The following is a 21899-nucleotide window of genomic DNA, read 5'->3' as shown; positions in this document are numbered from 1 at the left end:
ATTTACCATTGCACCAAAAAAATTAAGATACCTAGGAATAAACTTAACTAAGGAGGTAAAAGACCTGTACGCAGAAAACTACAGGACGCTGAAAAAAGAGATAGAGGAAGACATAAACAGATGGAAGAACATACCGTGTTCATGGATTGGTAGAATTAACATAATTAAGATGTCCATACTACCCAAAGCAATCTACAGATTCAATGTACTCCCTATTAAAATACCAATGGCATATTTCACAGACCTAGAATAAACTCTCCAAAAATTCATCTGGAATAAAAAAAGACCCTGAATAGCTACAGCAATCCTGAGAAAGAAGAACAAAGTAGAAGGGATCTCAACACCAGATATCAAGCTATATTACAAAGCCACTGTTCTCAAAACTGCCTGATAGTGGCACAAGAACAGACATATAGACCAATGGAATAGAATAGAAAACCCAGAAATCGACCCAAACCACTATGCTCAATTAATATTTGACAAAGGAGGCAAGAGCATACAATGGAGTCAAGACAGTCTCTTCAATAAATGGTGCTGGGGAAATTGGACAGAGACATGCAAAAAAATGAAACTAGACCACCAACTTACACCACACACAAAAATAAACTCAAAATGGAAAAGGACTTAAACGTAAGGCAGGAAACCATAAAAATACTAGAGGAATCCACAGGCAGCAAAATCTCAGACATATGCCGAAGCAATATTTTCACCGATACAGCTCCTAGGGCAATGGAAACTAGGGAGAAATAAACAAATGAGAGAAAAACTTCTTAGTCTGTCATTTGGGAAATACTGATGTATACAACAGCACACGGAGCTCATCAAATTAACCCTGCATATTTCAGATATGTTTTATTTTGCAAAAAATTGCTTCTTTCTTTTTCATTGGTCCCATTGGTTACTGTTATAGGTTCCTACTTACCTGAATGATTAACATACAGGAGTGGTCAAAAGTGGGTTTACAATTGCTCATATGGAAAAAGACATACAGGTTATGATTATTACAGTAGCTTTACTAACTCAAAAGAATGTCCAATGGCATAGTGCACTTATGTACAATCTCATAAATGCTCATATTGCCAACCTTCCTAGAAATAATAGTATAAGAATGAACTGTTTTGTGTACTCACAACTGTCAACTTACTTTTGCCCACCCCTGTGTCTATGTCTGGATATTATTTCCATGCAGAGAGATGGTGCTTTTATCTTGTTGGTATGTTAGGAACACTGTGGCGGGTGGAAGGAGGGAGGGACAGGGCCACTCCAGGCATACCACTGCCCTGTAAATACATATCCATGCCTCTCTGGGCATTTCCTTCAAACTTTCAACTATATCCTCTGGAAATTAATAAAGGAACGCCCTCTCTTTCCCAGACTCTTCTCTGAATGTATTTCACTTTGCCTTAAATTATGACATGGTTCCCCCTTGAGGAGCCTACAACTCTTAAGTAGAAGTTGTTCATTCCCACCACTCCCATCTGGGTTCGAAGGAGGGGCCGATGTCTTCTTCATTCCCTAGTACAATTTCCAGACATTTACTGCTTAGGCACTCTCTTTCATACTCTAGGCACCCCTCCCCTGGCTTCTCTCCTACTTCTGCTTTTCAGGCTTCTTCACTATCACTTCCAATGTGGCATTCCTTGGTCTGGTCTCAGTCTCTGCTCCTTCTCACTGGATATTCTCCCTCAAATATCTCACCCAGGTCCAACGTATCAGTTACCATCTATTTACTAATGAATCTCAGATTTTAATTTTTTGTCCGAAACTCTTTTCTGGGCTTCAGACCTATATATCCTACTCCTTGTCCTCCTCCGCATATCCCACAGCTTCCTCAAATTCAACTCTTTTTTTTTTCCTTCCCAACCGCGTATTTGCTATCTCAGACACTGCACCATTTTCCATCCAGCCAAAGCTAAAATCCCATTTTTCCTTGAGATCAGTCAAATTTACTTTCCAAACATCTCTAGAGATCTACCAGTTTCTCTTTTTCTGGACTTGCCCCAGTCTCATGCAAGCCACCATCATCTCTTGCCTGTATACCTGGAACCCGCCCTTCAGTGTTTTTTTCCATTCTGCAGAGTGATCTTTCCAAAACGCAAATCTGATTACAACACCCCCAGGCCTGAAAACCTTTAATGGCTTCCCCTACCCAAACACTAACACGATGGCAAAGCCCTCCTGATGTCCCCTGCTTGCTTCTGCAGCCTTGCTATCTCCTTTCTATACCCAACAATTCTCAGGGTCTTAAAGAAGCCACACTCGCTTCAGACTCGAGGCCTTGCATGTGTTGCTCCCTTTTCTGAAACACTTCTCCCCATCACACACATACACCATCTACCCCACATCTCTCTTTGTCTGGCATATTTTTTTTCTCTTATCTTAGGTCTTAGCTTGGATAACTCTTCCTTCGGGAAGTTTTCCCAGATGTTTCAACCCAGAATTGAGTATTGAGGATGCACCTCTACAGGCTTGTGTGGTGAGTTGTGAGGAATAAAGAGCCAGGGTGCTCCGAAGGAATGAGGCCTGACCCACATCCTCTTTCCTGTGGCTACCCACATGGCGAAGCTGCAGCCTGGTGAACGAGAGCCAACCAGTCCTGAAGTCAGAGAACAGTGGCAGGTGGACACCTCAGGTACTGCGAGGGAAACCCACCTGCCAGTCTTTTCCAAGTGCAAATGGGTAAACTGTCTCCTGGGTGATATTTACTTTTCATGGTTAAAAGCTCAGACTCTGAAGTTAAACTTCTTTTCTTTTTTTTTTTTTTTATTAAATAAATCTTTATTCAGATTATTACAATTGTTTCTCCTTTTTCCCCCCATAGCTCCCCTCCACCCGGTACCCACCCCACCTTCTGCCCTTACCTCCCCCCACTGTCCTCATCCATGGGTGTATGATTTTTGTCCAGTCTCTTCCTGAACACCCCCATACCCTTTTCCCCCTGAGAATTATCAGTCCACTCCCTTTCTATGCCCCTGATTCTATTATATTCACCAGATTATTCTGTTCCTCAGGTTTTTAATTCACTTGATTTTTAGGTTCACTTGTTGATAGATATGTATTTGTTGTTCATAATTTTTATCTTTACTTTTTTCTTCTTCCTCTTCTTTAAGAATACCTTTTAGCATTTCATATAATACTGGTTTGGTGGTGATGAACTCCTTTAGCTTTTTCTTATCTGTGAAGCTCTTTATCTGCCCTTCAATTCTGAATGATAGCTTTGCTGGGTAGAGTAATCTTGGTTGTAGGTTCTTGCTATTCATCACTTTGAATATTTCTTGCCACTCCCGTCTGGCCTGCATAGTTTCTGTTGAGAAATCAGCTGACAATCATATGGGTGCTCCCTTGTAGGTAATTAACTGTTTTTCTCTTGCTGCTTTTAAGATTCTCTCTTTGTCTTTTGCTCTTGGCATTTTAATTATGATGTGTCTTGGTGTGGTCTCTTTGGATCCCTTTTGTTTGGGGTTCTGTGCACTTCCTGGACTTGTAAGTCTATTTCTTTCACCAGGTGGGGGAAGTTTTCTGTCATTATTTCTTCAAATAGGTTTTCAGTATCTTGCTCTCTCTCTTCTTCTGGCACCCCCATAATTCTGAGGTTGGTACGCTTGAAGTTGTCCCAGAGGCTTCTTACACTATCTTCAACTTTTTGGATTTTTTTTTTCATTTTGCTTTTTCGGTTGAATGTTTTTTGCTTCTTTGTATTTCAATTCTTTGACTTGATTCTTGTGTTCCTCTAGTCTGTTGTTGGGTCTCTGTATAATATGTTTTATTTCAGTCAGTGTATGTTTAATTTCTAGTTGGTCCTTTTTCATATCTTCGAGGGTCTCGTTATATTTATTGGCCTTTTCTAAGATATTCTTGAAAAGCCTTATAACCGTGGTTTTGAATTCTATATCCAGTTGTTTGTTTTCCTCCATTTCTTTCGTTTGTGATCTGTTTCTTTGACACCACATTTTCACTGCTTCCCTGAGTTGGTAGGGTAGATTTGTGTGCTAGGTTTCCTATATGGCCCAGTGGGTCGGCCTCCCCAGTTAACCTGAGGTGGACACTCTTGGTGCACCCCTTTGTGGACTGTGTGTACAGCCTTGTTGTAGTTAAGTCTTGATTGTTGTTGGTATCACTGGGAAGAATTGACCTCCATGCCAGTTGGCTGTAAGAATCAGCTGTGTTTACACTGGGAGAAGTTCGGTGCTAGAGACAGCCTTATAGGATTAGACTTGCCAAATTGCAATAGCCTCTGTGCTCAGCTTGGATGGGGTGGAGTCTCAGGGTGGAGCAGACAGTCTTGGCTTCCTGTCAGCTTTGCCCTTGCGCGCCTGCAGACCTCTGCCTTTCCCAGCTCCCGAGTCTCCGCCCGAGAGTCCAGATTCCCCCCAGTAAGAGCGCGGGTCCCCGGGGCTCGCCTGGAACTGGAGTTCAGTGCAGTCAGAACTGGGGTTCAGTGCAGTCAGGAGCTTCGGACTCCCTTCTGCTAGGGAAAGCCTGTGGCAACCTCCGCAGCCTTTGTGCACACTGGTGCGCGCACCTCCAGAACCCTGCCTGCCGGGGTTCCCCTAGGTCTCCCCTGGGTCTCCGAGTCTCCGGGTGTCTTTCTCTCTACCTGACTGTCCAGACTCCCCCTGTATGAGCCTGGGTCCACAGGGTTTCGCCCGGGACTGGGGTTCAGTGCAGTCAGAACTGGGGTTCAGTGCAGTCGGGGGCTTCCTTCCCCCTTCCGCCAGAGAAAGTCAGCCAGGCTCTCAGCCACCCTTCCTCTCTGCGCGCACAAAGACCCTTTGCTGTACCTCCAATTCTCTGTGAGCTTTTCTCTTTCCTTCTAGTTGTAGAATTTTCACTCAGCCAGCTTTCCTGTGGTTCTGAATGGTGTCCGTTCTGTCTTTTAGTTGTAGTTTTGAAATTGTTGTGCGAGGCAGCAGTTTAGGTGCTTACCTATGCCGCCATCTTGGTTTCTCCCTGAAGTTAAACTTCTAAGGTTCAAATCCCTGCTTCACCATTTGTGAGCTTTTAGACAGGTTAATTAACCTATAAAAAGAAATCAGTATGGAGATTAAATGAATTAATAAAGATTTCAAAGCAGTTCCTGGCACATAGTAAGTGCCCAATGAAAGCTAACTATTATTATTACCACTCAAAGCAAACTGATGTTCTCAATTTTCTAAATACAGTAAACTTGAAGAATTTTCTATGAATTTAGAGCAGGGGTCAGAAAACAAAGCCAGATCTATTCTGCCACCTGTTTTTGTAAATAAAGTTTTATTGGAACACAGCCATGCCCGTTCTTTGACATATTGTCTATGGCTACATTCACTCTGCAGAGTTGAATAGTGGTCACAGAGATGGTAATGAGTCACAAAAACTAAAATATATACTCTGGACTTTCATAGAGAAAGAGTGCCGACCCCTAATTTCAAAAATAAAAGTGATAATTTGAAAGAGACTAAATGAAACTATATTTATAAGAATAGGTACCGTATTATAAGGTATAAAATTTATTATTCCAAGGAAATCTTATCACTCATTACGCATTATTGAGAAACAAGTGTAAAATATGTTCTCCTTTATCCATAGCCCACCTTTTTTATTTTTGCCAGGACTAAAAAGAGAAGACTTAACATAATATTTCAAATATGAATTTTAAAGACGAAGAGCCAGAAAATTCCCTTTCACTTGGTTCTGTATGCACAACTTTGATCACAGTCTGTCTTGATCAATTTAGACCAGTAGGTTAGAGAGGGGTGCTACTGAAGCCAGAGTAAAGACTTTGACCCTCAACTGATTGCTGACATTTTGTTCTGTACAATGACCTGGACTACAGACAAATAGCTAATTGCAGTCAGCTCTTTCACTAAGGCATGCAGGTGATCACAAAGTTATGCCCAGGGGCACTTCAGCCCTCAGTTCAGAAACATCCTGTTTACCTACATAGATGACTTGTTTTCATGGAACGTACTATTATGTCTCTTCAGAGAAACACATGGGTTGCCAGAATTGGGGCTTATCTGATAGGTGAGTCAGATGGGAGATAGAAGAATTATTATACTTCTGAAAAGCCTCTCTAGCAGCAATCTGCCTATCCTTGTTGCAATGTTTCCCTTACCTTTTCTTACTTTCCTAAACACTGCTTGCACTGACTTCACTTGGCAAACCTGGCTTTGTTGTCTAAGTCCTGATTTAAACATGGCCACCTGCTTCTCTCTCCATCTTTCCTAAATTCTCCCCTTCATATTTATATTCAAACCTGATCATTGAACCCTAAATCTCTGTTACTTCCTCTGTTACTTGATTTAGGAGAGAGGGATGAGCACCTCCACATACATCAAAGTCTTCCAATGAAAAGAGCCCATGAGTGCCAAAATGATCAAATGTGGAGGTCAAGTACTGAGTATTGTATTTCCTCACTTTGTATTGTAGTAGCATCACATTCGTGATCAATCTGCAATAAAATCTTCACATGGATTACATGTATGGAAAGTAGGCATTGGGGGAAATGCTTTCTTTCTAAAACACAATGTCCTGTCTCTTAGCCAAGCACACTTATTTTAAAGAGTTGGTATGCAATTAATGTATTTGAAACACATGACTGATTAAAAATAGCAGCACTGTTAAGTTCTAGCTTTGTTCTTTTGCCAGTTTTGAAGTTCCATGAGAGCAAAGGATTTAACGATCATAGTAACAAGATAAAACTAAAGCTTATGTATGTTTGCCTGCTTTGTTTCATTGAACATGTCCAAATCTGCATATGTAATCCAAATCGGGGACTGCTACAGGCTTACATTCTCAGTTCCGTAGGTCATTTATGACATTTACATCACTCAAAGTTTTCTAATATATTTTACATGTTAACTCTCTTTATTGATGCATTTGTTTTCAATGGAACTGGACTTGATAATAACATAAAGCATAATTCAGAGAGTGACTAAATAAAATAAACCTTTCATTTTCAAGCTTACTATACCCTAAACTTTATGCTTCTGAAAATTTGTTTTGATTCTTGTTCTCTAGAACAAGTTTCTTTTCAGAAAAAGAGGGAAAAAATGCTTGATCTGTTAAATTTTATTGGTTTGGGTTTTTTATTGTTTTGTTTTGTTCAGTTCTAAAAAGCCATTTCTGCCTTGCTGATTCATGAAACCAAATGTATCAAAATGTTTATTTCCTGTGCTTCTATACCCCTAGAAAAATTAAATAAAATAACTGTATTAATGGGTTCAATTAAAAATTTGTTGAGGACTTCACACTTACCCAAATGTGATTCTGTTGTCTTTAGTTCAGACTCTTAGACTGAACAAATGATGGAAAAAAATATTTTACCCTGTCTCCAATCCAGTCTAGACTCCATCCTGTCATTCTCTTTTCTCTCTTCAAATTCTCCCTCTTCGTTCTTTCCTTTCAGGCTATAAACAGGCTTACCTTTCTCTGATTCTAAAACTTTTAAAATAAATACATCAAAATAAAACAAAAAGTAAACTTTTTTTCTTCTATGCTCTCTCTCAATTCATAATCCTCTCATTTTTTAACTGACTTACTCCTTAAAATGGTAATCTCTACAGCTGATCATTACTGCCCTGCGTCCAATGAATTCTTCCAGTTTGATGTCTTCCTCACCATTCTGCAGAATGATTTTGGTCCTCGTCCTCGTTACTCTGTCTATGGTATTTGACCTGGTTGAAAACTCCCTAGTGTTGGGAGGGTGCCTCCATCCTTTGGGCTTCATGTTTTTATGTGAAGCAAAGGCCACTAGGGTAACACTTTCTTTACCCTGCACAGGGAAGGAGTGGATGTTCTGTTTTATGAGTTTGGGAGAAGGAGCAGACTGCGCTTCCTCAATAACAGGGAATGGTTTAAATAAATGGTGATTGATGCACATGGCGGAATAGTGCTTCCTCAGCCTCTTGCTTGCATGAGAACACACATTCTTCCTTGCTGTCCTTGCCTGCCCTAAAGCAGTTTGGAGGCTGTCACTGACTGACCCTGTTAGACCTTACAGTTCCATTAGCAAACCTGCTTAGCTAACAGACCTAAAGGCACATCCTCTCACTTTTATTAATAATAAAAGTGGTTGTTTTGATCTCCATTTGTCTCTCTCAATTGGTCCCAAAGTCCATAGGATAGATAGGTGTTTTCTATTGGCCCCTCTCCCAACACTTCAAAAACCAGCTCCTTCAACCTGCTCTTGTGGCTTTCACATCTTTCTTCTCCCTTTGCACATACATGTAGGTGCTATATTGTAGCACAAATTACATTGCATTTTATAATGTTTTTCTAGTTATAAAAGTAATTCTTGCTAAAGAAAAGGTTTTAAGTAAAAATGTACAAAGATAAATGTAAAAATTCATCAATTTAGAACCCAGAGAGCCTCCTTTAACATTTTGGAAGCTTTTCTTCTAGTCTTTTTTTCTAAGGGTATAATAAAAAATTATATATTTTTTTCAGCATTAGAATAAAACATTATATACTCTTGTGTCCCGTTTTATTTTTAAAAATTATAGTGTACATTTTTTTCATATCATTAAACAATCTTCTAAAATGTGATTTTTAGTGCCTACATAATATTCCATTTTATGGACTTAACATAAATCACTTAAACAATTTCTGATTATTGAACAGTCTTCCTCTTTTTCACTGTTAAATATACTAGCTATTATTTATTCATGATTATTACATGCCAAGAACTATCTTATTTTTTTTTTTACAAATGTTGCCTAATTATTTATCACAACAATCCAATGAGGAAGTGATGTTATCACCATTTTACAGGGAAGAGAATTGAGGCTTAGGGACTTGCTCAGTGCATACAGTTAACTGGTGGCAGAGTTTAGTCCCTGGCCCATCTGCCTCCAGTGCATGTGCTCGGAATCACCTCTCTATTTTCCCTCTCCTAGCACATAAATGATTGTAATATCAACCATTTAGAACACTTTTTGATCACGCAAATCTATCCGTTTTCAATATAAAAATCAGAATATCAGATAAGCACACATTTTTAAAAGATTCAATTCTTACATTCTCAAAAATAAAATAAAGATGAATTAAGAGCTAAATATTTTAAATATATATACAATCTGGAAGATAATACAAGAAAATATATTTGTAAATTTAACAGTAAAGGAAGCATAAACTGCAGAAACAATAAAGGAAAGGATAGACACATTTAACTACAGAACAAATTCAAACTCTAACAAAACACACCAATCAGTGGACACTGGGTGGCTTAGGTGGCCCAGAATCTAATTACCCTCCTTTAAGCAACAGCTGATTCCTATTTGGCCATCCACCCCTCCCCCACTCTCAGTGTGGTTCCAGGGAAGTTGATTCCACCTCTGGTTCCAGGAAGGTCTGAAGATCCGTGCTCAGGTAACAAAAGCAACTCACTACCTGACAGTGATTGTTTCAGAAACGGGCAGAAAATTCAAGTCAGAAATAATCAAAGTCAAATTCAATTGCTGGCTGTGCTTGACTTGTTGAAGTACATTTTCCTTCTTCCCCTGGTTCACTCACTGATGAATTTGTATTTCCTATGACATTGCCTGGCATATAATAAGCACTTAAATATTTGTTGAATGAATGAATTGAGAGAAAAAGAAGCTAAGTTTTAGATGACATAATTTAAACCCTGAATCCAGTTGTAATTACCACTGGTCCATCCTTGGGCTTTTTAGCTAAATATAAACCAATACATTTCCATTTTTATTTAATCCAGTTTGAATAGACTTTTCTGTCATTTGCAACTGCTATGTTGTGTATGTTTGTGTTTCCCTAAAATGCATATGTTAAAATTCTGACACCCAAAGGTGCTAGTTAAGTGTGATTTTTGGGAGGTGATTATGTGAGGAAGGTAAAGCCCTTGAGAATGGGATTAGGACTTTTATAAAAGAGATACCATTGATCTTTGCTGTTTTATATAGCAATATTAATTTTGATTTTCCCTTGTATTTACTCTTCCTATTGTTCCCTTTTTGTTTTTCCTGCATCTCCTCCTCCATTTATTTTTTTTTTTTTTCTTTTTAGTGCAGGGCAGCTAGTGGCAAGTTCTCTCAATTTTTATTTGTCTGAAAATGATTTATTTCACTTTTATTTTTAAAGCATATTTTCACTAGCATAGAATTCTAGATTAGTATTTTCTCCCCAACACTTGGAAGATATTCCACATTTCTTCTGTAGTGTACTCTTTCTGTTGAGAATTTAATTTTTGTTCCTTTAAGGTAATACACACTTTCCCCACCTCTGACAGCTAAAAATGTAGTTGCTTTTTATTTTCAGCCATTTTACTAAGGTGTACATAGTTATAATTTTCCAAGCATTTATCCTCCTGTCATTCTGAGAGCTTCTTGAGTAACTTTCATTGGTTTTGAACACTTTCAGCCATTTTTTCTTACTTATTGCTTCACCCCATTCTTTTTCCAGTCTCCTTCCAGAAGTTAAGACATTTTCACTCTGCCTCCTACCTTTCTTATTCCATTGTTTTTATATTCCTTTTTTTTTTTACTCTATGTTACATTTTGGATTTTTTTTCCCCTACCTACCTTCTTGTAATTTATTTTTTACTTCAACTGTATGTAATCTGAGGTTATTAATAAAAATAATTAACTACTTTAAAGAGTTAATTAATTAATTAAAAGACATTCCACAGAACCCCTAGCCCCTTCAACTCACATGGTGTATCCTCACATAGGATACAAGAAGTTTGCTACCCATAAAAGAGTCCTTACCTGGCTATGCTGGCACCCTGATCTCAGACATCAGCCTCCAGAACTATGAGAAATGGAATGCTGTTGTTTATAAGCTCCTCAATCTATGGTATTTTGTTATAGCAGTCCCAATAGACTAAGACTGAAAATTGGTGCCATGAGTGGAGTTGCTGCTGTAACAAATACCTAAAAATGTGGGAGCATCTTTGGAACTGGATAATGGGTAGAGGCTGTACGGGTTTTAAGGTGCATGCTAGGACAAGCCTACCTTACTGTGATGGGACCAGAAAGGGCAGTTCTGGGGGAAGAGCTGAGGAGAGCTATAGTCAAAGCCCCAGTTGGCTTTGAGAATACCCAAGTGTTTGTTAACAGAATGTTGATAGAAATATGGATGATCAAGTTCATTCTGTTGAGGTCTCAGACGGAAATGAGAAACATCTTTCCTACAAGAAAGACCATTCTTGTTATAAAGTGGGAAAGAGCTTAGATGAATTGTGTTCCAGTCCTGGTGTGTAAAATGTAAGTCATGAAAAGTGGGTATTTGGCTTTGAAGAAATTTCTTTTTTTAAAAAAAAAATAAATCTTTATTCAGATTATTACAATTGTTTCTCCTTTTTCCCCCCATAGCTCCCCTCCACCCAGTTCCCATCCCACCTTCTGCCCTTACCTCCCCGCCACTGTCCTCATCCATAGGTGTATGATTTTTGTCCAGTCTCTTCCTGAACACCCCCATACCCTTTTCCCCCTGAGAATTATCAGTCCACTCCCTTTCTATGCCCTTGATTCTATTATATTCACCAGATTATTCTGTTCCTCAGGTTTTTAATTCACTTGATTTTTAGGTTCACTTGTTGATAGATATGTATTTGTTGTTCATAATTTTTATCTTTACTTTTTTCTTCTTCCTCTTCTTTAAGAATACCTTTCAGCATTTCATATAATACTGGTTTGGTGGTGATGAACTCCTTTAGCTTTTTCTTATCTGTGAAGCTCTTTATCTGACCTTCAATTCTGAGTGATAGCTTTGCTGGGTAGAGTAATCTTGGTTGTAGGTTCTTGCTATTCATCACTTTGAAAATTTCTTGCCACTCCAGTCTGGCCTGCATAGTTTCTGTTGAGAAATCAGCTGACAATCATATGGGTGCTCCCTTGTAGGTAATTAACTGTTTTTCTCTTGCTGCTTTTAAGATTCTCTCTTTGTCTTTTGCTCTTGGCATTTTAATTATGATGTGTCTTGGTGTGGTCCTCTTTGGATTCCTTTTGTTTGGGGTTCTGTGCACTTCCTGGACTTATAAGTCTATTTCTTTCACCAGGTGGGGGAAGTTTTCAGTCATTATTTCTTCAAATAGGTTTTCAGTATCTTGCTCTCTCTCTTCTTCTGGCACCCCCATAATTCTGAGGTTGGTACGCTTGAAGTTGTCCCAGAGGCTTCTTACACTATCTTCAACTTTTTGGATTTTTTTTCCTTTTTGCTTTTTCGGTTGAGTGTTTTTTGCTTCTTCGTATTTCAATTCTTTGACTTGATTCTTGTGTTCCTCTAGTCTGTTGTTGGGTCTCTGTATAATATTTTTTATTTCAGTCAGTGTATGTTTAATTTCTAGTTGGTCCTTTTTCATATCTTCGAGGGTCTCGTTATATTTATCGGCCTTTTCTAGGATATTCTTGAAAAGCCTTATAACCGTGGTTTTGAATTCTATATCCAGTCGTTTGTTTTCCTCCATTTCTTTCGTTTGTGATCTGATTCTTTGACGCCGCATTTTCACTGCTTCCCTGAGTTGGTAAGGTAGATTTGTGTGCTAGGTTTCCTATATGGCCCAGTGGATCGGCCTCCCCAGTTAACCTGAGGTGGACACTCTTGGTGCACCCCTTTGTGGACTGTGTGTACAGCCTTGTTTTAGTTAAGTCTTGATTGTTGTTGGTATCACTGGGAGGAATTGACCTCCAGGCCAGTTGGCTGTAAGGATCACCTGTGTCTATGCTGGGAGAAGTTCGGTGTTGGAGACAGACTTATAGGATTAGACTTGCCAAATTGCAATAGCTTCTGTGCTGAGCTTGGATGGGGTGGAGTCCAGGGTGGAGCAGACAGTCTTGGCTTCCCGTCAGCCTTGCCCTTGTGCACGGGTGCCTCCAGACCTCTGCCTTCCCCGGCTCCCAAGTCTCCGCCCGAGAGTCCAGATTCCCCCCACAAGAGCGAGGGTCCCCAGGGGCTCGCCTGGAACTGGGGTTCAGTGCAGTCAGAACTGGGGCTCAGTGCAGTCAGGAGCTTCTGACTCCCTTCCACTAGGGAAAGCCTGTGGCAACCTCCGCAGCCTTTGTGTGCACTGGCATGCATGCGCCTCCAGACCTCTGCCTTCCCCGGCTCCCGAGTCTCCGCCCGAGAGTCCAGATTCCCCCCCACAAGAGCGTGGGTTCCCAGGGGCTCGCCTGGAACTGGGGTTCAGTGCAGTCAGAACTGGGGTTCAGTGCAGTCAGATGCTTCCGACTCCCTTCTGCTAGGGAAAGCCTGTGGCAACCTCCGCAGCCTTTGTGCACACTGTCTCGTGCGTCTCCAGACCCCTGCCCACTGGGGCTTCCCCGGGTCTCCGAGTCTCCGGGTGCCTTTCTCTCTACCTGACAGTCCAGACGCCCCCTGTATGAGCCTGGGTCCACGGGGTTTCGTCCGGGACTGGGGTTCAGTGCAGTCAGAACTGGGGTTCAGTGCAGTCGGGGGCTTCCTTCCCCCTTCCGCCAGAGAAAGTCAGCCAGGCTCTCAGCCACCCTTCCTCTCTGCGCACACAAAGACTCTTAGCCGTACCTCCAATTCTCTGTGAGCTTTTCTCTTTCCTTCTAGTTGTAGAATTTTCACTCAGCCAGCTTTCCTGTGGTTCTGAATGGTGTCCGTTCTGTCTTTTAGTTGTAGTTTTGAAATTGTTGTGCGAGGCAGCAGTTTAGGTGCTTACCTATGCCGCCATCTTGGTTTCTCTCTGAAGAAATTTCTAAGCAAAGTATTGAAGGAGAGGTCTGGTTTCTCCTAAATGCTTGTAAAATTCAAAAAGAGAGGAATGATCTAAATGTAGAATTGTTAAACAAAAAGAAAGCAGAATTTTAAGAAAATTCCTAGCCTGTCCATTCTGGAGAAAATAAGAAAGCTTGTTTGGGAGAGAGCACAGAGTGTGGCCAAATTTATTACGGAGATTGATGTGGACTGACCATCTCAGCATGAGACAGGAGCTATTCTCAAGGTAATGGATAAATTGGTTGGCCATCTATGCAAGAAGCCAGAATCTAATGTTCAAAAACAATGGCAAAATAACCTCAAAGGCATTTCCAACTGACCCTACCATCACAGGTTCAGAGTATAAGGAACTGGGGAGCAAATTGGTCTCAAAAGAGGGACTTTTGGCTGCTTCACATTGTAGGCTTTGCTCCCAAATGCCCCTGCTGCACTCCTCAGGTGCTGAGGAAGGGGGTCAAGATGGGCAGTAAACCTTGGTGGAATCCCTGCAGAATTGAGTGGATGAGCCCTGAGGGCATGCATATTGCCACTTACATTTGGAAAGATGAAGCCTCCCAGAGCAGCAGGTTCGGGAGGGAGAGGAGCCACTGCCAGAGTTCCCACTAATGCAATGACCAGAGGAGCTGTGGGGGCAGGGCCACCTGAGACCCCAGCGCCAGAGAGGGGCAGGCACAGACATGAAACTCCAACCTGTGAGAGCTTGCTGCCTGGGCTGCACCCTGTAAAGCTGTGAGGGTGGGTTCACCCAGAGCCTTAAGGACCTAACTCACACCCTAGTATGTCCAGTGGGTGGTACCTCTGTCCCCATGGTCCTTAAGGTTTTGGACTTGATTGGAAAATATGAATGCCTCACCCATATCTGATTTAGAGGAGACTTTGGACTTAGACTTTTGAATTGATGCTGAAACAAAATTAAGACTTTTGTGATTGTTGGGATGGAACAAATTTATTCTGCATGTGAGAAGGACATGAATTTTTTGGGGGGCTGGGCAGAGATGGAGGGTTGGAATTCTGTGGTCTGAATGTTTGCTTCCCCCAATTCATATGTGAAAATCCTAACCCCCAAAATGATAGTATTAGGAGTTTGGGTCTTTGAGAACTGATTAGGTCACGAAGTCAGAGCCCTCATGAGTGTGGTTAATGCCCTCACAAAAGATCCTTTGCCCCTTCACATGGAGCACATAGTAGCACCAAGGTGCCAGGTATGAACCAGGAAGAGGGCCCTGACCGAACCGTGCTGGCACCTTAATCTTGTACTTTCCAGCTTTCAGAACTGTAAGAAATCAATTTCTGTTGCTTATAAGCTACCCAGTCTGTATTAGTTGAATGAGCTAAGACACAACCAAGAGTGTTAATAGATACAACCAGGTTCAAAGTTAAATGACAAAGAGAAAATACTTGCTACATCTGTAACAGACAAAAGAACATAAAGGACCTTTTCAAATTAATTAAAACAACTACCTAATAGAAAAACGGGCAAATGAAATAAATAGGCAGTTTATAGAAGAAATATGCCTATGAAAGAGTTCGACATCACTAGTAACCTAGGAAATGTAAACTAAAACAACAATGTGCTATAATTTTAAAATATAATCAGCAAAATTTTTAAGGTTTTATAAGATCCAATATTTGTAAAAATGTAAGCAGTCTCTTTTCTATAATGTTGGCAAGACAGCAAACTAATAAAGCCTTGTTTAGAAGACAATAAGGATTATCCATCAACATTTTAGATGTGCATACCTTTCAATCCAGGACTTCTACAACTAGTTAGTCCTTGAGAAGCACCCACATATATGCCCAGAGGCAAATACAAACATATTACCATAGCATTTTCTGCAGTAGCCCCAAATCAGGAATTGAAGCAGACCTTCATATATTCACTTGGAAAGATCTCCAAAATATGTATTTAAAATAAAACCAGATAATTACAAAATAACATGTATATATAGATTATCCTATTTATACATTAAAAAAATCATTTATGTTGGTAAATATATGTAACTATATGAAAAAATCAGAGAAGATACACATCAACTCTCAACAGAGTTGATTAACATTTATTAACATCAAGAGATGGGCAAAGTGGGTCATTAACTTCTACCCTGAACTCCTTCACTAATATATTTCTATTCTTCAAGCCCTTTCTAAGCATATATTACCCAAATATCACCAGGCTTCATAGTACTATGGCTTTTGCTAGCTTGTTAGTACCAGGTGAGAAAAATGTGACAATGTGAGAAAGAGATGCCCTTGTGCCACCCCTTGCCCCGGGGCCACCTGGGGCCCGTAATCTTCACAACGTTTTACTCAAACCTCAGCAGCCCAGAACACAGTCCTGCCTTCACATTGGAACCCTTGCCCATGCTTCCCTCGGGCCACTCTCTCTACTCCAGTATTACCTCTTCAGCAATTTAAAACCCACACTCATCCTTCCTCTGAAAGTGAGAAAAAATACGGTCTTTCTTCCTGGGTTGGGCTTGCTAAGATAGTTCTCCTAACAGGGCTTGGGTGCTAAGGTGTTATAGCTCTTTTTTTAGCTCTATATATACACATCCTTTCTCCTACCATTCCCATAGAGAAGATAGCTAGGTGTTCACTTTCAAATAACAAAAGCCACTAATGACTCAGAATTACTTATGGAAAAATTTATCATGCAGCTGTTCAGGCACAGGAGAGAAATGACTTTTAAGCAAAGTTTTTTTCATTGTAGCATTGTTTGTTAATAGCCCAAAATTAGAAACAACCCAAATGTCCATCAAAAGAAACTGCTTAAATAAATATGTCTATACCATAAAACATTAGACAGCTATGAAAAAGAACGAGGAAGCTTTCTTTTACCAATAGAGAAAGAAGCCCAAAATAAAAAATAAAAAAATACCTAACACACAAAAAAAGCAAGGTGTAGAATGGTATGTAAAATATGTTACCTTTGTAAACAAATGAAGGTAAATAAGAATCTATATTTGTTAAATAAGAACCTTGCATATGAAGAAACTATGGAAATTAACAAAAGAAATGAAGGACAGTGGCTCGGACTGGGTGAGAATTGGTCAGATGGAGGACAAGGATAGTAGGGAGACTTTTTATTGAATAACATTTTATATTATTTGTTTTTTAAACCATATTTATGTTATATCTATTCAGATCTTCAGATTTTCTTCTCTTAAGGTCACGTTCTTTCCATGGGTCCATGCAAGTGAAATCCTTGCAAGTTAGCTTCCTGGCCCCATGGAGTTTTCCCCACACCTGGGAGTTTTCTTTGAAGATTTGTAAATTCAATCAATGTAAATGGGTATAGGACAGACAGGGCACATGCCTTTTCTACCTAATCTCCCTTTGCCCAGGATAATCTGCTTTGCACACCTACAAAGACACATGCAAACATAATAACATGTGTCATGCGCACATAGATAATATTCCTTGGGTTACAAATACCTGAAATTCAACTCAAACTATTGTAATCATATTGAGATTGCCCCTGAACATCAAGGGCAGTAGAGCACTTAATAACTTCTAGGGTTGTTGGAAAGATGAAGTAAATTAATGCACATAAGAATATTTAGTCAGGCACCTACTTCATAGTAAATAGAAAATAAGCATTTAGTTGTTACTATTATTGGTGGCCATTTTAAAACATAATATTTGTTTCTGTACCACATGTTTGAATACTATTTGTAAATTGCACAATCTATTATACAAGTTACAAAATAAGTCTCAGGTGTGTGGTTGTTATTCCAGAGCTGGCTGACATTAATTTAGAAACAGCTTTTGGCTACCACCATTCAGGTTTAAAGCACATTCTCAACTCCAAGAAGCCCTGCCACTAGCAGGGAGCTGGCTTTGTTTTTTTTTTTTGTTTTACATGGAAGAAGGAACAGATGACTTTCTGGCCTTTCTTTCCTTTTCTAAAAAGCAGTGAGTTTGGCAATAACAAAGCTCATGACGCATTCTCACCAGATTCAAAGATTATCCTTAAAGATCTCCCCTCATTGAGGACATGACGCTGCCCCACCTGACCTCTCTCACCCGAAATGTGTGTGGCAACAGAGGAACTTGTATGCACCTGTCTGGCAATGACTATAAAAAATAACTCCAAATAAATATTAAAATTACATGACTAAAATGAAGCCCAGTGTCTCAGCTACAAGCAAAGGGGAATGACTGTGTGAGTCAGGAAACAAAACATCTACTTTAGCAGCAAGAGACTGAGGGGGGGAGGAAAAGGCATCCTGAGAGAGTTCCCAGGCCCTTCAGTAGGAGCACAGCATAAGATCAGGAGGGGTGAGTGGAGGTCAGGGCCAAGGCTTCAAGGACTGTTAGCACTGGGATTCCTGGGAGGTTATTTTCTGGGTTTGATGGAGACAGACATTCTTTTGGCCTTTTCCTGGCATCACTGTTGTTGGCAGGTGGACAGAAGTGAGTCACCAGTCATCACTCTGTCCTTGCCACCACAGATCTTCAGCAGAATCTTCACGTAATCCCCTGAGGTGTCTCCCATGATGTCATGGTATAGCGATTGATGTCCAGGAGGTCCATCTCGTTGTGAGATACCATGATCTTCATCAGGGTTGGTCCTTTGTTCCTGCTCCCCGCATGGCCCAAAGAAGGCAGGGGTATCTTGAGACATTTCACCACAGCCAGCATGCCTTGCTCCAGGTCCATGGACATATACCAGCAGATGCTCTTCTCAATGTCTTGACCTGTCAGTCACTGATACTCATTGAAAACTGCCATCAGGTGGGCCAAGCTCTTGGAGCACAGGACTGCACTGAACTTGGACTCCTCTAATCCCAGGAGGACATCTCTGTAGAGCAAGCAACATGTCCACTTGTGTGTTTAATACTCGTTTCCCTGAGAGAGAGAGATGAGGAGTGCTGGAAGTGCCCTGACATGTCGCTGTGAATGGCCTCCTCCGGGGTCTTTTTTAATTCTTTTTGGTAGGTTCTGCTCAATTCCTGGCTGTGCTTGCTGCGGAAGGCGAGACTCTCCATCGGGAAGGCTTCATCAGTGCCAGCCCCTTGATGGCTTCCTTTATCTCATGAACATCAAAAAAGACTGGGATCTTCATCGTGGCCAAGATGGTCTTCTCAAAGCTTCCTGACAGTTCAGGCTTCAGATCTTTGATCAAATCCTTCCCTTAAACTGTTTTGAAGGACAGGAAGATCTGCTGTCGCTGCTTGTGGAGCGACTCACAGGCAGTCAATGATGGCCTGCTCCTTAGTCCCAAAGCCTTTCATAACCCTTTGCAGGACCTCGGCCTCTTGCAAGGTGTCAAAGCATCTGAGATGGTGCCTTGCTTTCCAGGAGGGCTGCAGGCACAGCAAGGGTGATGGTCCCAGACCCTTAGTGTCCTGGGAAGCTTAGCACCAGCTGTTGCTGCGGTTGCTGCTGCCTAGGAGGCAGCATTGGTGGCTGCCCAGGGTATGTCATTGCTGATGCCCAGGGTAGGCCTCTGAGGGCTGCTGTCCAGGAAGTGGCATAGGCTGGCCTGGTACAGGGGGCCTTGGGTATGGTAGGTATGAAGGCATCCCAGATGGCAGGTTTCCTCCAGGGCACTGGCACATTCCACATGGAGGAACTGGCTGCTGGGTGGAAGAGGGCTGCCAAAACTCCCAGGGGGATAGGAGGGTAACCATACCTGGGGCCCCAGGGTACAGGTTTGGCACGTTGGGTATCATGCTGGACTTGTTGGCTGCCATTCCTGAGAGGCAGTCCTCGTTGAACTGCCCTGTGTATGTAGTTGGCCAGTTATCCAGCCCAATATAGGGGGCGTGTTGGGCCAGGGGGTAGCCAGCATCTCTCCAGGCTCCAAGACCTAGTACAACTGGGGGGAAGCCACTTGCACATTGGGAGTAGCGTGAGTAGCACATGGTCAAATCTGGCCACTGGTCTTCAGGGTGAGGAGCTGAAAGGGGCGAATGGGGACATGGGGGTCTGGGACACACCACTTTGGGTCAGTTGGAGCTCTGTCCCACAGTAAGCCTTAGATTTTTAAGGTCTTTTATTTATACACAAAAATCTCTATAGGGCAAGACAAAAAGAAAAGTCCACAATGAATTTTGAACTCTAGCTTTTAAAATGGTTAGAGCAGTGGTCAGCAAACTCATTAGTCAACAGAGCCAAATATCAACAGTACAACGATTGAAATTTCTTTTGAGAGCCAAATTTTTTAAACTTAAACTTCTTCTAATGCCACTTCTTCAAAATAGACTCACCCAGGCCGTGGTATTTTGTGGAAGAGCCACACTCAAAGGGCCAAAGAGCCGCATGTGGCTCGCGAGCCGCGGTTTGCCGACCACTGGAGAGAAACTTGAACCTCCAAGCATAATTGAGACCAAGAGTCTATGAAAATGCCAAACAAGAGAAAATAGGAGATTCTAAATGGTGCTTGATAAACACTCATTCAATATCGCAAATACTCACGCAGGGGACGACATGATTTGATTGGGCAGCAGTTATTGTTAAGGGAAAATAAAGTGGAAGAAGCTGAAATATTTAGGTACCTATCAAGAAGTGATGAAAGCCAGCTGTGGGAAAAGATTCTGTAAGGGAGCGTTTCTGTGTTACAAAGGAAATAGCTGTACATTGTCAAGGAGGGAATCGGTGAGATAGAAAGCAAGGAAACCTACCACAATAAGATGCCGTATTCAAAAAAGCTCTATTCACATATAAACTCAGCATTTTCTTTTTACTGTGCCATGGCAGGAAATTTTTCTTCATCACTCATAACTGAACATGAAACTTTTGTGGCTGTTTTAATATTTGCGTTTTAAAATACCTCTTGGGATTCCAGGAACATATTATGTTGTGTCTATCATTCCACGGCTGCATTTATTAGCTGGGATGGGGGCCGGGGGATGTCTATGGCAATTTTCAGAAGATGGTACTTCAGTGCTAAAGGCTGAATGTCTAGACTCTGACACATTTGTGACAACAAATAAAGTAAGTGATTCTGAATTCTTCTTAGCATACAGAGGTAGGCAAAAGTAGGTTTACAGTGGTGAGTAGGTACTAGTAAAACAGTTTATTCTGTATTATTATTGATTAATTATTGGATTATTTATTTGTATTACAACTATAACCCTCCTCTTGCCCACCCCTGTATTTAAATAGTGAACATTATTTATATTCTGTCAGATAGATCTGTTGGCATCATCTTTCTTGTAATAAATATAATAATGGTGATAGTTGGTAACAGCCACTGGCTATTATTACACAAGTTTCTTAATTGAATTTATTGGGGTGACATTGGTTCTCAAAACCATATAGGTTTCAAGTGTACAACTCAATACGATATCATCTGCACACTGCATCGTACACTCATCACCCCAAACAGAGTCTTTTTCCATCCATATTTCCCCCCACCCCCTTTTTCCCACCTCCACTAACCCCCCAACCCACTTTTCCCTCTGGCCATCACCATACTATTGTCTGTGTCTATGTGTTATACATATATGTTTTTTGGTTAATCCCTCCACCTTCTTTTATCCAGTCCCCCAGTCCCCCTCCTGTTAGTTTATTTTGTTAATTAGATTCCACACATAAGTGAGATCATATGGTATTTGTCTTTCTCGGGCTGGCTTATTTCACTTAGCATAATAATCTCCAAGTCCATCTATGCTGTCCCAAAGGTAAGATTTCCATTTTTGTTTTTTTATGGCCGAGTAGTATTCCATTGTGTAATGTACCACAGCCTTTTTATCCACTCATCTACTGATGGGCATTTGGGCTGTTTCCAGATCTTGGATGTTTAGTTGTAAGTAGTCCATTAAAATATTTTACTGTAAAATGTGTGACAACTAGAATATAGGACTGACTATACACATAACCACAGTTAAAGTTTGTATATTACATGTTTTGAAGCAGCATTATAGACTGGAAAGCTAATGATAAACACACTAAAAGTAGCTCTTTTCAGATATTCATTAACAACATTGTGACAGTTAATGTCATGTGTCAACTTGATGGGACCATGGGGTACCCAGATATTAGGTTAAACATTATTTCCGAGTATGTCTGTGAAGGAGTTTCTGGATGAGATTAACATTTGAAGGAGTAGACTGAGTAAAACAGATTGTCCTCCTCAGTGTGGGTGGGCCTGGTCCAATCCATTGAAGATCTGAATAGAATAAAAGTACGAATAAGAAAGAATTCTCTCTCTCTCTCTGCCTGACTGTCTTTGAGCTGAAACATGGGTCTTTCACTGCCTTTGGATTCAGACT

General features: G+C 40.9%; 1 pseudogene across 1 annotated transcript; it reads right to left on the bottom strand.

Moving 5' to 3' along the window:
- Nucleotides 1-18067: 18067 nt before the first annotated feature.
- Nucleotides 18068-19547, bottom strand: LOC308246876 (annexin A11-like; annotated as a pseudogene). The gene has a single exon. The product of its transcript is annotated as an annexin A11-like (transcript).
- Nucleotides 19548-21899: the final 2352 nt, after the last annotated feature.

Source organism: Plecotus auritus (genome assembly GCF_963455305.1).
Source record: "Plecotus auritus genome assembly, chromosome: 4".
Taxonomy (NCBI): domain Eukaryota; kingdom Metazoa; phylum Chordata; class Mammalia; order Chiroptera; family Vespertilionidae; genus Plecotus; species Plecotus auritus.
The sequence above is the reverse complement of the archived record's forward strand: the minus strand, read 5'-3'. Positions and strand labels throughout refer to the sequence as shown.